Consider the following 13,850-nt stretch of genomic DNA (forward strand, 5'->3'; position numbering starts at 1 on the left):
CAATTGCGTTTCTCACTCATTAACACTCATGTGACACGTTCATTTGTACAATCTAATGAGCTCCAGTGCACGTTTCTGTTATGTTGCCAATATTGAACGAATGAATGGATGATCACGGCAAGGCGGTATTAAATAAACAACACGTTAGCTGTTTTTGTATTTTTTTTGGGGGGGGGGGGTGCGCTGCATCAGGCAGCACGCCAGTATGCCAGGGGGCATGTTGTTTTTTTTATTTCAAGCAGCTGCATTATGAAATCAAAATACTATTGAATGTAGTCAACCCACCATCTGAAAGCAGCTGTTCACAAAGCGCATCACTATTTATATACTCCGTGTGTTTCTCATATTTCTACATCCATAAGGTTTGAAAGTTTAGGACATATTAACTCATTCACTCCCATCGATGGCTATAGACGTCAGAGATATTAACAGGAATGGCAGTGAATGAGTTAATGAATGTGTAGGTATGTCTCGTGATGCAAATAGAACAAAAAACAATTCACCTAGACTTTGAGGGATGGGCTTTTAAAATTTCATGATTTGGAGTCTCTTGTGGGATGCACAGTTTCTAAATGGTGACAATTTTCGAGTCTGCTTCACATCTCGTAAGTGAGAATGTGCGCTTTGACTGCACTTGGTTGACGGGACCGATGTGACTGCGCGCGAGGACTGATGGCATTTTTGTGTACATATTCAAGATTGGTTAAGGAAACGTAGCAGAAGGATGTTGAGGCACTGACAGAAATGGATCCCTCTTAGTCTTTCTAAAAAAATGTTGTGGCTTCTTAAAACAGATGAATGGACGATAGATTTTAAAATCAATTGAGGCACCTTTGCCCGGCAGGTGAAAGGTGAATTTTGCTATTGCAATCTTTCATTAATTTTTGAATTAGAACTTCGGAGATAATCTTGCACTGGAATTAGTCACACGAGGCCTTATGATTGTACAGTATGATGAAAGCTTTTTCGTATGCCCATGTGCACTTGGCGGGGGCTAGAAAAGGCAAGAAAAGGAAGTTTGAATTAATTGAAGTCAATATTACTTCAAGGATATTTCCTAAAGTTATTTTTAAAATAAGAGTGTGTGCTTTCTCATCACCCAACTAACCTGCCTTTCCTCGCCCCCTCCCTCCTGGCTTGTTTGGGGTCCAACTTGCTGTCGCTGGTGCGATCTTTGATGAAGCGAACAATGACGACGCCTCATCAAGCTTCCGGCATAGCCCGTGGCCTCTGATGGACGAACATGATCATTCACTCGCAGAAAGGATGAACCCACCCATGCCTGCATCTTCACTATATCTCTAACACACGGCCCATTTGTTACGTTTCGCCTGCTTTGGCTCCCTTGAAACATTTGTTACTCATTAGTTGAAACCCATCGAATATGCAAATTGCCTCCTGCTTTGGCCGCGGGTGTCTGGACTTGTTGCTTCTCCGCTCAGCTACCTCGGGAAAAACTTAGATGGCGATGATTGAACCCACCAAGCTGGGGACAGGCATCATACAACTCGCTTTAGTTAACTTTGTCGCAGCACAAAACTAAAGGAGCCCTCAACGGTCACCCGTACATAATAATTGGGGATTCCGCTTGCTTATTTTTGTCTCTACTTCTAAATGAAGAGCAAAAAAAGACATTGCTTCCTATTTTTGCACCGTAAAGTTGAACAAGAATGAGCTAGACGTTGAGACAGGGCCAGCTAGAGTTGAAAGAGCTGAAGAAAAGTTGAATGTGCCACAGATAGTTAGAGGACTTGGGAGAGAATGGATTTCAGAGAAAAATAGACAGATGAAGAATCTGAGAAGTGAGGAGGCTGACAGTCAGGTAGAAGCAAAGTGAGACAATTTAAAGATACAGTAATCCCTCCTACTTCGCGGCTTCAACTATCGCGGCTTCGCTGTATCGCGGGTTTTCAAAAATGCGTAAATTAATTATTTTATCGCAGAAATTTCATCATTTCACGAGGTTTCGCGGCCACTTGAGTTTCTTCATTTTCCTTTAATAATGATAGCTTACGTTTAAAAGTCGTTTTCTTGTTTTGAAATGAATAAATTAAAGAGTCAGTACAGTATACTTTATCGTCACATGTGACTTCAGGGCGTTCTCTCCACCGGCGGTGGCCTTCATCTGGACATAGCGATACACTGTTAGTCTCGTCGCTAAGGCATGAATGCGGAGCGCACAGTCCATTGATATGAAAGTCCCCTAGCAGCGAGCTGGTTGATGTCAGCGATAAAAATAGAATATCCTGTTTTAGAAAGCAGTTTAAGTGTTCTGAAGTGTTAAAATTATGGCTCATACTTCAAAAAAATCTAGTTTCTATTTCGCGGAAATTCCCATTTCGCGGGTGGGTCTGGAACGTAACCCCCGCGAAGTAGGAGGGATTACTGTACTCCACACTATGTGCACACAAACACAGGACCATCAGTTCTGTGCTGCTGAAAAGACGTGTTTGTGTTACTTTTTATCTTAATGACATTAAAATTAACATTACATTGCTCTTTACTTGACGGTGACAATACGTACAGCATTTCCTTACAAATGTAACAAACGATGCATAATTGACAGCTAATTCTGCTCATTTGCAGTCTTTGTCTCTGCTCAGACTTACGAATAAAATGAAAGAATGCAGTGATTACAAATCATAAGTGCAAGACAATTATTATATAGCAAGAACAAATTAACAGTTAAGCAATTTATTGTTAACTGGAGAGGAATACACAAGTCAGCAATGCAGTATAAATAATATTTATTTAATATATAAGATGCTGTGGGCTTGCTCACGTTAGCTCGATGCTAGGAAGCCACACTGGCCCGTTAAAACTGCACCACCACTTAACAGAAAAAAAAATGGTTATGTGATTAACTTTTGAGATTTTTATGCTGCATGAATTTTGTGACCATGTTTTTTCCAATTTCCTTGCTTACATCAATATTTATGAGTTTGATTCAAACAAGTTCATCTAAGGTTCCTGTGTTGTTTTGAAATAGAGAGAGTTGTCATTTGACATTCATGGGTTTAAAAAAAAAAAAAAAAAAAAAAAAGGTCCAATTATGATCCACGTGACTGTCATCAGTGGTCAGACACTTATCAGCACTGATACTTGGAAATGCACTCCTCACTTTTCCATGATAAATTGGATGTAAACACGATTTTAGACGATTCTAATGAGACTGTTGAAAAATTATTTCCTTTGAATGAGCTTCCAAGTCATACAATTTTCATTGTCTTGCTGTCACATGAAAGGAACCCGTATACCAGTCATCGCAATCATTAACTGAGCTCGACGGTGCTCTGCAATTGTATTAAACAGAGAATTAGATATAACCGAACAGCGCGGTATAATGTTGCATAGCTGTGACAAGTGACTTGACTTGACTTGACAAGTGAAGCTTCAAAAATGCGCTTCAATCATAAAATCATGTGATGTGGCAATTCACGCTGAGCAAAGAGAGAATCTTTAAATGGATTGCAATGTGAAGTGCAGCACAATCTTCAAAGCTTGTAGAGTAACGGTGGTTAATACTTCCTGGAGGCAGGGAATGTATAAACGTGCCTTCCACTACTCCAGCTGTGCTTTTAGGCTTTTAGAGGCCGGACAGAAACATATTTCACATTTGATGAGGCACTTTACCAAATAAATGTATGTCAGAATTGCCCAGAGTGATTGTCTATGTCCCCAAATGTTCTTGTCACTAAGATGGTGACTCAATATGTTAATGCAAGTCATTCTGTATTTCATATTCCACCAAGTTTTGTGGAAATATTGTAAAGGTTTTTTTTTGTGCTTATTCCTGCAAACAAACGACCACACAAACAAAAAATAAAATGGCTGTGAAAAATAACCTCGTTGCCTTGGGTGAACATTGCTAATCACACATTTTGTGGTGTTTTGCGGTTTTCTTTGCTGACCAGTGAGTTTTGACAATTAAAAAGACTATTACGCCACACAAACACTTTCGTGGGAAATGCCTCATCGTGACACACTCTGGAATGATTCCATTGTAATCACTGTGGTTGGGAAAAAAAATAGATTAAAGTTGTAAGTCCCCCAGCCATGAACCAACAGCATGACTTAAAAGCACAGAAGCATTCTCGCTCAATTTGTTAGCCTGAATACATCTTGTGATGTTTTTCCCGCAGCACCTTCTTGAGTTAAGAAGCAGCAGATGTGCACCGTGAACGGCCAATTATTGGACGACTGTAGTGAAACCAAGCGACCAGTCAAATGTTTTTTAACAGGAGGTATGAACCAGCGTGCTCATTAGAAGCACAAAGATGAAATCCCCGCTCAAACAACACAGGAGCTATTCCAAAGTTAACTGAAGTCGATTTGACTTCTGTGAAACATCAAAGCATCTTTAATTTTATTTTAGCTGATGCCTCGAATGGTCTTGGGAAATCTCACTCACTTTTGGCGACTCCCTGAGGAGGGTATGATTTCGGCAGATCTCATAGTTAACTCTGTTCTGATCCCAAATGAGCAGTATAGCCTGATACTGGCAACAGTCTTGAGCTTGGGGTTTTAAATTGGGCAGCAATTTTTAAATTGGACCAGCAAATCAGTATTGTGAAATAAATAAAGTTAAATAAAGTTTATTTTATTAGTTGGGTGTCGAACAAGTACTGCATTGTAATTGAGGGAATGAAGCTTCAATATGCTTCATGCACCTGTTATTTTTGTTGAGCCGTCTAGATAGCACTCTCTGTTCAATATTGTGCTGAATTGAACACCGCTTCATTCAAACCAAAGTTGCCATATATAGGAGTTAAAAATTCCAACTGGTTCATGAAACAGTCGAAGCTTCATTTTCCAATCACTACAATCTGGAATAAATAACAAGGAAGTGGTTGTTAATGTTGGGCATAGATTACTAAGAATATACGTGTTCTGAATAAAACAAGATGGCAATAGCAAATATTCCAGAATAACAAAGATAAACAATCCAGTACATATAGTCACAGATCCACATCACACAAAATGCAACTGTTGGTAAAATCCACGGCATATCCGAAGAAAGGTGAGGGATGTGTGATCTGACAGCAATTTCAAAATCATATTCATAAAGTCCATGAACTTCATGGCGTGTGAAGGTGAAATATATGTGCCATCGGAACAATATAACTTTTACATAAATATCATCGTTGCGCAGGGGAATTTTCCAACCTGACATCTTATTTTCTGTGCAGACACTTGAGTGATGTTGCAGTGGGTGTGCTAGTGAGGTTTATTTTTTTTCGGGGTGTGGGGGTGAGTGGCGGTAGGGTGGAGCCAATTTGAAACGTTTTACAGAGGGAAAAAAAATAAATCCAACACACGCCAAAAGGATCCTTTTAGTTTACCTTTGTTTGCTTGAAAACCAAAAGCCCATTCATTTCTATTGTGAATAGTGAATTCAATTGCGCATTCAATCATGACATCTACGTGACAATGGGAATGGAGTTGTACAAAGAAGACATAATGTGGCTTTTTTCCTCAAACAAAGCTCGTCCGCTCCTTGTAATAAACAGCCACATACTGAGAAGAAAAAAGAACAGATGTCCTCCGTTGTTGTCCTTTGTTTACTATGTCACATATTTCTCTTTTTTTAGGCGAGTTGATTGTACTGATAAAATGTCAGCAACCCGGCGATGCATGCCTGTCTGCCTCACAGCGAGCGGGTTCTGGGTTCAAATCGGGTTTATTATATTCTAACAGCCGTCATATTTTTTCCAATCTAAGTTATTTGTACATGTGCAAACAATCTAGGAATTACTGCTATTTTAAAACCACAGCACGCTGCATTAATGTTAAAAAATAAATGTGAATTTGGAAAAAGACACATCAAATAACAAGGTTATAGATTACCAGGCTTTTTTGCAAGTACCAAGGATGAGCTGGTAAATGAGATCCTAAAACTATCCCTGTGCCTTTTCAATTTGCTTGCATAGAATCTTGCACAGCAGATACCAAATGAATATTCAGATAAAAAGAATCCGTATCAATCAAATTCTGCATCACGACAGACAGCTTTCACGGCGAATGTAACTGTGACAGTGGCGGTGCACAGATGTTTTGTTTATTTCATTGTCTGCAGAAGTCTGTTCCAGAAAACATTGTCTCACATTAACTTGAAGCAGATGGATGGTTTGTGAAGCATGTTACGGGTCAGGTTATATATCTATCATGGTGTGAATTTATAATCATAGTTTTACTTGTTACCCAATCAATTTGTGTTGTTTACTAGACAAACCGTATTGTTGAAATGACTCAGTGCTGTTTTGAATTTTAGATTTAGTAATATGAGATATTAGCTTTGTCTTGCTGTTGTTTTGTCATCATATTTGTTAGTGTTGCCAAGCGTGTCATGTATATGTGGCCAGAGGGTATATGTCTTGATCACAGTCGGTTAATTAATTACTTAGTCTGAAAGCATCTGCAAAAACAGCAGATGGGCAAAAGAATCACTTATAAAGGTGTAAAAAGAAAAATTTAGTCACTGTGTAAATCCATTCTAATGATGGCCTGCAGGGGGGTTTATGAAGCAAATTTGAAGCTTCGTTTTCCCTCTATTTGTTTGAGGACGTGATGTCACCGCCATCTTTAATCGGCTTCTTTTCTTGCATTTACTTGTATTGATGTGACTTTGTGTACCATTCAAGCTAGGACCAATCGTGTGCTTGTTTGGAAAATTTTCTAAACCTTACAGCGTGTTTCAATCCACCATTTAAACATCTTTTATATCTCTAACATTTGTTTCTTTACAGTTGATATATTCAACTATAATTAGATGTTTCAAAACAAAGTACTAAAATAACAGACTTAGTGGCTTGATCAAAATAACATCAACACTAGATTAAGTGTTTCCATAATGAGGACCAGAGCGCCCCAAAGGGACAATTAGGAGCAATGAGAGCATTCTGCTGACATTGCTTATCTGTGGAATAATTAACACCTCTGCCCTTTGTGTTATCCCTGTGGAAGGCCCGTCTTCATCACTGGTGGTTAAATCAGGTAGAAACATTGTAGCGGTAATATTAGTCACATGCTAGCATGAAGAAAACAACACACTTGGAGTCATGCATAAAAACCACACATAACGTACGTTTACTGGAGATGTTATAACGTAAGCGTTGGAGCTTTACGTTCCAGCAGGGACATTAATCAACATTAATTATGTACCTTGGAACACTTTAGTGAATGTTTGCAAAAGGTTTAAGTTGACACTCTGTCATAGTGAGGCGAGGCAGAGCCTCCAGTCCAGCTACTCAAAGATGACCCCATTCCTTCAGTGACTAAGACATTCTTACAGCCATTAAATTGAGTTTGACTGTCTGAAGACTTAAAAAAAAAAATCCAGTTTTCCAATCTCCTCAATACATAAATAAATACATCTTCAATTGGATGTTAGAAATACTCAAGCTTTATAGCTATGCACGTTTTTATTATTAGGACTTGGGCCTGCTCTCAACATTAAACCTGAATAAAACGGATGTTCGATTGGTTTTAAGTCTGGAAATCAACTTTACCATTCAGTAATGCTCCCTTCTTGTCCCCGATGAATTCGTGTTTTGACAGTGTTGTGGATTATCATCTTGCTGCACGATCAAAGGTCTCCCAATCCGTTTGCTTGCATCCTTCTTCAAACTGGCAGACAAAATCATTCTGTTTATTTTCTTAACGTCATCATCGATTCTAATTAGCACGTCCCAGAAGAAGCCGTGCAAGCCTTAACATGTTTCACTTGGGGGTATAAACTGTGTTTGAAAAATATATCACACTTTTAACGTGAAATGTAACTCCCATCGCTCATTCGGAAGTTAATTGACACCAGTGAGACATGTGGACTGCTGTTCCGATAACTTTTTAAAATTCTGTCTGAAACAAATCCAATACAAGTAATTGATTCAGAATATTTATCCACGCAAGAAAACAGTCTGCCTATGCCACGATCAAATTCACCAAATTTGCGTTAAAATACCTGCGCCAGTATTTAGACATAGCCCAAACTGACTTTCTGGCACCATATTGTCATTCCGCTGAGCGTATCTTCAAGGACACAACCTCGTTACACCGAAACGCCCAGCACGGCGCAAAGTGGTCTGCCAAATTGGCAAACGGGTGCGGCGAGCCAGTCGCGTTCCCTACTGGATTCCTTGTCATTTATTTAATGAACTTAATTATCTCCATGTTAACTCTTTCCTTATGATTGTACTCTGCCATCGGAATGAAATGAAGAAAATAAATCACTGTGAAGAGCATTTATTTTCTTCTGGCTAACCGTCTCCAGCCTTGACAGACACAGTAAGGAAGCAAAGGAATTAAGTTATACTGTATGTTGGCAAATATATGCCAAGCGAAAAGTTGTGGGGTGAGTTAAGAGGACCCTTGGCAGAAGCTCTAAGAGCCACAGATAAAAGTGAGTAGGTAATGTGACTAGGCTGTGCTAGGTGAGATCAGCCTAAAGGGGAGATAATTACACAGGAGCAGAGGGATTAGAGTGATTCTAGATGAAGTGGAAAAGCTATGCAAAGCACATTATTCTGATGAGAGGAAGTAGAACTAGATCTTTATATCCTTTATCCCATGTGGCAGCAAGCAGGTAGAGAGGATTAAGAAAGCTATTTATTTCTTGGGAAGGTATTCAGTTCCAAAGAAATGAAGTGTGATATCAAATGGAATCAAGGTCATGTTTCCCCAAAACATGAGTGAAAGTGATTGCTCTCTTTACAGTATGTTTCGACAACAGGCCTGTCAGTCACAGGCTTAATTTCGAACCACTTTCTAAAACCGTATCAGTCATGTATTGTTAATGCGTACAAGCAGTTATTCGGTCCATACTGCAGAACACGGATGTCTCCCTACCCAGCTGTTTTTGTCACTATCTAATTAGCCATGGTAGGAAGGCTAATTAGTCTCCAAGGATGGAGCTTGCAAAAGCTTTTGCTTAGCATGATGTAATGTCTTACAAAGAGCTCCCACAAACAATTTGTCAGTGGGTGTGTAATATTAGGAATTCACAAGAAAGCTTTGAGATGTTACACTTTATGTTAAAGTATCGCAACGGCACTTGGCAATATCATAATCACGAGAGCAACCTGATCCTGAACAGAACTAGACAGCACAAAAAAAAAATAAAAAAATAAAGTACTCTTGACCTGTGTTGACTGAAGACAAATATGCTTGGATACTGATCCCAGAGAGAAAGAAAGAAAAACACAAATTACACACTGTACAGCAGAGCACAAAAGTTAACTAGTTCCAATCTTGTAATGACGTTTTCTGGTTTTCATCACACCTATGCATTCAGCTTTCAACTTTATCATCCTGCTAAAACATGTGTTGGTACATACACTTCACACTGAATTTAGCACAATTAATTGCAGGTGATGGGAACCCGTGACCCGTGGGGAGAACCGGTACAGAAAATGGATGGATGGGAAGATTCTCTCTCTCTCTGTGTCGCTGTGTCTCTCTGTCTCTGTGTCTCTCTGTCTCTCTCTCTCTTTCTCTCTTTCTCTCTCTCTCTCTTTCTCTTTCTCTTTCTCTCTCTCTCTGTCTCTCTCTCTAAATTCAAGATGGCAATTTATCCTGCGCAAAACAAACATTGCTGCTATTTAGATCGCAAATGGAAAACAAGCCCATTGTGCTCCCAATACTTCCGAGTCAAGTTTATTCTGCACTGCTCTGATGAGAACTCTTGATAGCAACTTAGTATTTGCCGCAACGTTTTATAGCATCCATCGGCTCGTATTGTGCAAGTGACGTGAGCTAAGGCATTGCAGCACAGTTTGCACACGACTATTATCTTTTTCGTCATAATCAGGAAACAAAGAAACTTTCCATCTACGGGGTCAAGCAATTTGCTCCCTCCAGCTACCGCGCGCTCATGACTCACCAGAATCCGTCCCTGGAACACATTCCGACACGGCTAGAAAATGTCTTTGCCAATAAAGACAGAAATTTGAAACCTTAAGATAACAGAAATGATATTACCCACAAGGCAGAACTGAGTCCTGTCAGGAAGGAGATGGAGTGAGTGATTGCCCCAGTTATGCATAGCTGATATATCCCATTAGACTTTGGTGGAGGCGCAAGCTCGCAACTTATGCCGCTCAGGCTCAGGACCGGTTATTGGCTGACACAAAAATGATTTTTCAAGCATAAAATGTCAGAAAGTAGGATTGATGCTCCTGCTTATTAATGCCCCTGCATTTTGGGTGGTTTAGCTTAAAATGAATAAGAGTTAAGAAGCGTGCAATTGATATTTCTGGCTGCTGATGTTTCAACTGATGTCCTTGCTAGGATAATCAAAAATAAGTACATAATAAAATAGTAAATAATTATATAAATAAGTAAATGATGTATATATTATATATTTACTATATTTATATATTTATATTACTGATGTCTGTGCTAGGATAATCAAAAAACGACTGCACAATTAAATAATAAATAATTATATATTTGTAAAATGGCTTACGGCCAGACCAACTTTCAACCCAACACAGCCGTTATGTATGTAAACATCTTGAACATTTTTCCATGTACAGTAATAAATGGCTTCAGGCATTTGGAAGCTTTTTGGAGTGTGACAAAATGTGGCAGCTCAAATCTGATCCAGCCCTCAAATGTTTTATAAGATGCATTTTGAAAAAACATGTCACCTCATTCGCTTGCCAAACTACGCTGAAACAATCCCAATTGAGAAGTGAAGGGTAAAAAATGAAATGGGGCCATTGCAGAAAAAATGGTTTCGGATGTTTCCAAATTTGTACCAGGCTAATATATTCAGTCACGTCTCCAGTCTTCTGTTGAAAATCTGTTTTGTTTGATGGCTTCACGTATGAAAGTTGACAACGCAACCTAACTAGGGCCCCGTAAAATCACAATTGCAATGAGAACTTCAAGCTGTGATGTTTTTTTGAGTGCTTCAGACTTTTTTAATTGTTATTCTTCGTCATGGAAGATCATTATTTTGGGTTTACAGCAGGCATCAAGTGCAAACACCACTTGGAGCACTTTTTTAAAAAATTGCCGCGGGTGAGAGAAGAATTACAATTTGTCTGTTTTTGTTTTCCAATATTATCTTTGAAGAAAAAGAGCCATCCACTTATGTGGGCCGCAATATTCTTGTCTCGACTTCCCCTCTCGTCCTTTTGTATTGCAGTCACGGTGTGCGCTCATGCAACAAATTTAAATCAGGTTTAAGAGCAAGGTTTTTTTTTATGACAAAAATAATTGCTTTAAAAATAATTACTTTGCTTATTTGCTCTCCAGATTGTCTAACCGTTCGGCTAAAATTATTAGTTTACGGTTCCAGAGGTACAGAGGGAGCCAAATATGGAGACCTTTCAGGGTCAAAAATCATTTGGCAAAGTGCTCCACTGTAAACATTTAAACCTGCGAACAATTAGTGAGTTAACGCTAATAGAATCAACATTACCTCACTTGAGGAGCAGAATTAGGAAATGTAATGAATAGCAATTGGCCTCTTTCATCAACAGCTGACAAGTTTTATTTATAGTCATTTTCACTGATAACAGATTGGTCTGTTTGGTTGATTTTTAAGTTAGGACTGACTCAAATTGTCCTGAAATGACATCACAATGTTTTTTGTGGTATTCACAATGTTAAAACAAGAGCACTCAAGAGAACATGAACAATATAACTGCTTATTGTGTGCTTACATTAAGGCCAGAAATTTTACCTATTTTTTTCCTCCATCAAGTTTTAAGATTCAAGAGTTTTTATTCGCCATGTTTGAGCGTGCAAAACAAGGAATTTGACTTTGGTACATCATAGCCTCTGTTCAACATTTAGGTGACTAACAACACTCAGGACATGTAAAAAATTATCTTAAACTCCCAGGAGGGCAAGAAAAAACTCAAAACTCCAACTAGGGAAAATGAGAAACCTTGAGAAGAGACCACAGATGGGAGGGTCCCTCTTCCAGGATAATACATTTATACAATTTGGGGAAAGGAAGAAAGCATTGATAGGCTTTTTATCTGTAATTGTGTGTCCACCGACTTACAAAAAAATGTACACTTTTTTTTTTTTCCCTCCTACTTCCCGCAGCACTATTATTGCTTCAGAATGATGTAAAATATTTTTGCATTTTAGAGTTTAGTATCTTTCTTTTGGAAAGTTGAGCAAAGCAAGGCGTCAAAGCAGGATTTATCAAACTCAGGAGGGCAACAGCTCCTTTAATGTGTGATGGCAAATGTGCCTTTAAGTCACAGCCATCCAATTAAACATTTAGTTTCTCTCCTTTCATCAGTCAGCATCTTCTCCAGTCATGCAGAACACGGGGGTGTTACCCTTGTTAATTAGGACTAGCGGGCAGGTACTCACGAGTAACAAGACTAACCTTTAAGAAGTTGTAATGGCTCTCATTTAGACTTTTCAGGACAAAATCAAAAAATAATGCCATACTGAAGATATTGATTGAAAAAAATCAAAGTCAAGTCAAATATTTTCTAAAAAAGGAAAGAAAATGAAATATCATGGCATATTGAAGATATTGATTAAATCAGTGTCATCAAATATTTTCTTGACAATAATTTATTTGTACAGAATTACTGAATCTTACAATTTTCACTGTAAGAAAAAAAATCAAATGAAAAACATAAGCCTCTTATCGCTTATATAACTCCAAAAACGTACAATTAGTGAAACTAAAAACTTTTTGAAAGAGTTGATGTCACTGAATATGATGTAACGAGACATTATTTTATTTTTGTAGGGCGTATAAATGATCTGAGACTTGAGAAAGATTAGAAAGTCAAGTGCTTTGCTACGGCTTATGGAAATTAAGGTTTGTTTAAATAAGCTTTTAGTTCTTTCTCACTGGTAAATGAGATGTACATCTTCATTTAAGTTGGAGGGCCACATAGGTGACATCCTACTAAAACTGATGCCCATCTGTCATTCCGAATAAAAATCTGTTAAAACCTCAATCAAAAAGATGAGCAAAATGTTAAGTCCCACCTTGTGATCTTAAAGTTGAGTGATAAGAAGTCAAAGGTATTATAAAACAGAAAAAGAAATCCAAATGTGTGTTCTGTTTGAAAAAAAAAAAAAAAGTCATTAAAGATTCTACCTTACAAAACTTTTTAAGAGATGTGCAAGATGAAAGTGGGAGCTGTGAAGTTTTGGATTAAAGGTTAAACTCTAAATGTGACCGCCATCTGATTTGTTAACCAAGAAATAATGACACATCCAGATGGGTTTCATTCTGTCAAATTAGTATACCTGCGTATTTTAATAACAAATTCCTCCATTCCCCACATTTCTACCATGGGGCAGCCAATTGGATGGGTGTTTTTTCTTTTTTTTTTTAATCTTACATCCTTCACCACCTTTAAAAAAGGGCTCTGCTCCGTTTTCTAAAACCAAATCAATATGCAAGAAGTACGGCAACTCAGTAGTAGTGACAAAAATAATAAAAAATATACTAATAAAAACGTAGCTCGGCATTCATATCTTATCAACCTTATTTTGCTGAAGTTGTTTATTTTCATTTAATTGACTGTGTTGTACCAACGAGTGTTTTAAGCCCCACCCACGCACCCCTCCCAGGGGGGCATCAACTGTTTCAACGGGCAAGAAATACTATGAGAAATTAAGTTTTTATTTAACTCTTCTTTTGTCGACCTACTCATGTGCAAATGAGGTCATGGGCTGCAATTCCCTTCGTGGTTTGTTCAAAATCTGGCTTTAAACATAATACCATGTATTTATTTGCAAGAATTTAATTGGCCTCATGCCCTTGAGATATTAGTGAGATAGACAATTAAATCTAAAATGCAATTAATGTATCCTACATTTTGGAAATATTTCATCCACATATTCTTTTGCCATACTAA

The 13,850-nt window shown here is 38.2% G+C and overlaps 1 long non-coding RNA gene across 2 annotated transcripts in view; it reads left to right on the forward strand.

Annotated features, from left to right (window-relative positions):
* Window positions 1–13,850, forward strand: part of LOC147059658 (uncharacterized) — a 40,829-nt gene that overhangs the window by 19,673 nt on the left and 7,306 nt on the right. Inside the window, exon 4 of one of the 2 annotated variants that reach the window (XR_015065684.1) lies at window positions 4,143–4,295. The exons of the other annotated variant lie outside the window; for it this stretch is intronic. This is a non-coding gene — a long non-coding RNA (uncharacterized LOC147059658). Of the gene's footprint in view, window positions 1–4,142; window positions 4,296–13,850 lie in introns of those variants that run through there. 2 annotated transcript variants of the gene reach the window in all.

Source organism: Syngnathus leptorhynchus, chromosome 3 (genome assembly GCF_054491065.1).
Source record: "Syngnathus leptorhynchus isolate UIUO chromosome 3, UIUO_Slep, whole genome shotgun sequence".
Lineage (NCBI taxonomy): Eukaryota > Metazoa > Chordata > Actinopteri > Syngnathiformes > Syngnathidae > Syngnathus > Syngnathus leptorhynchus.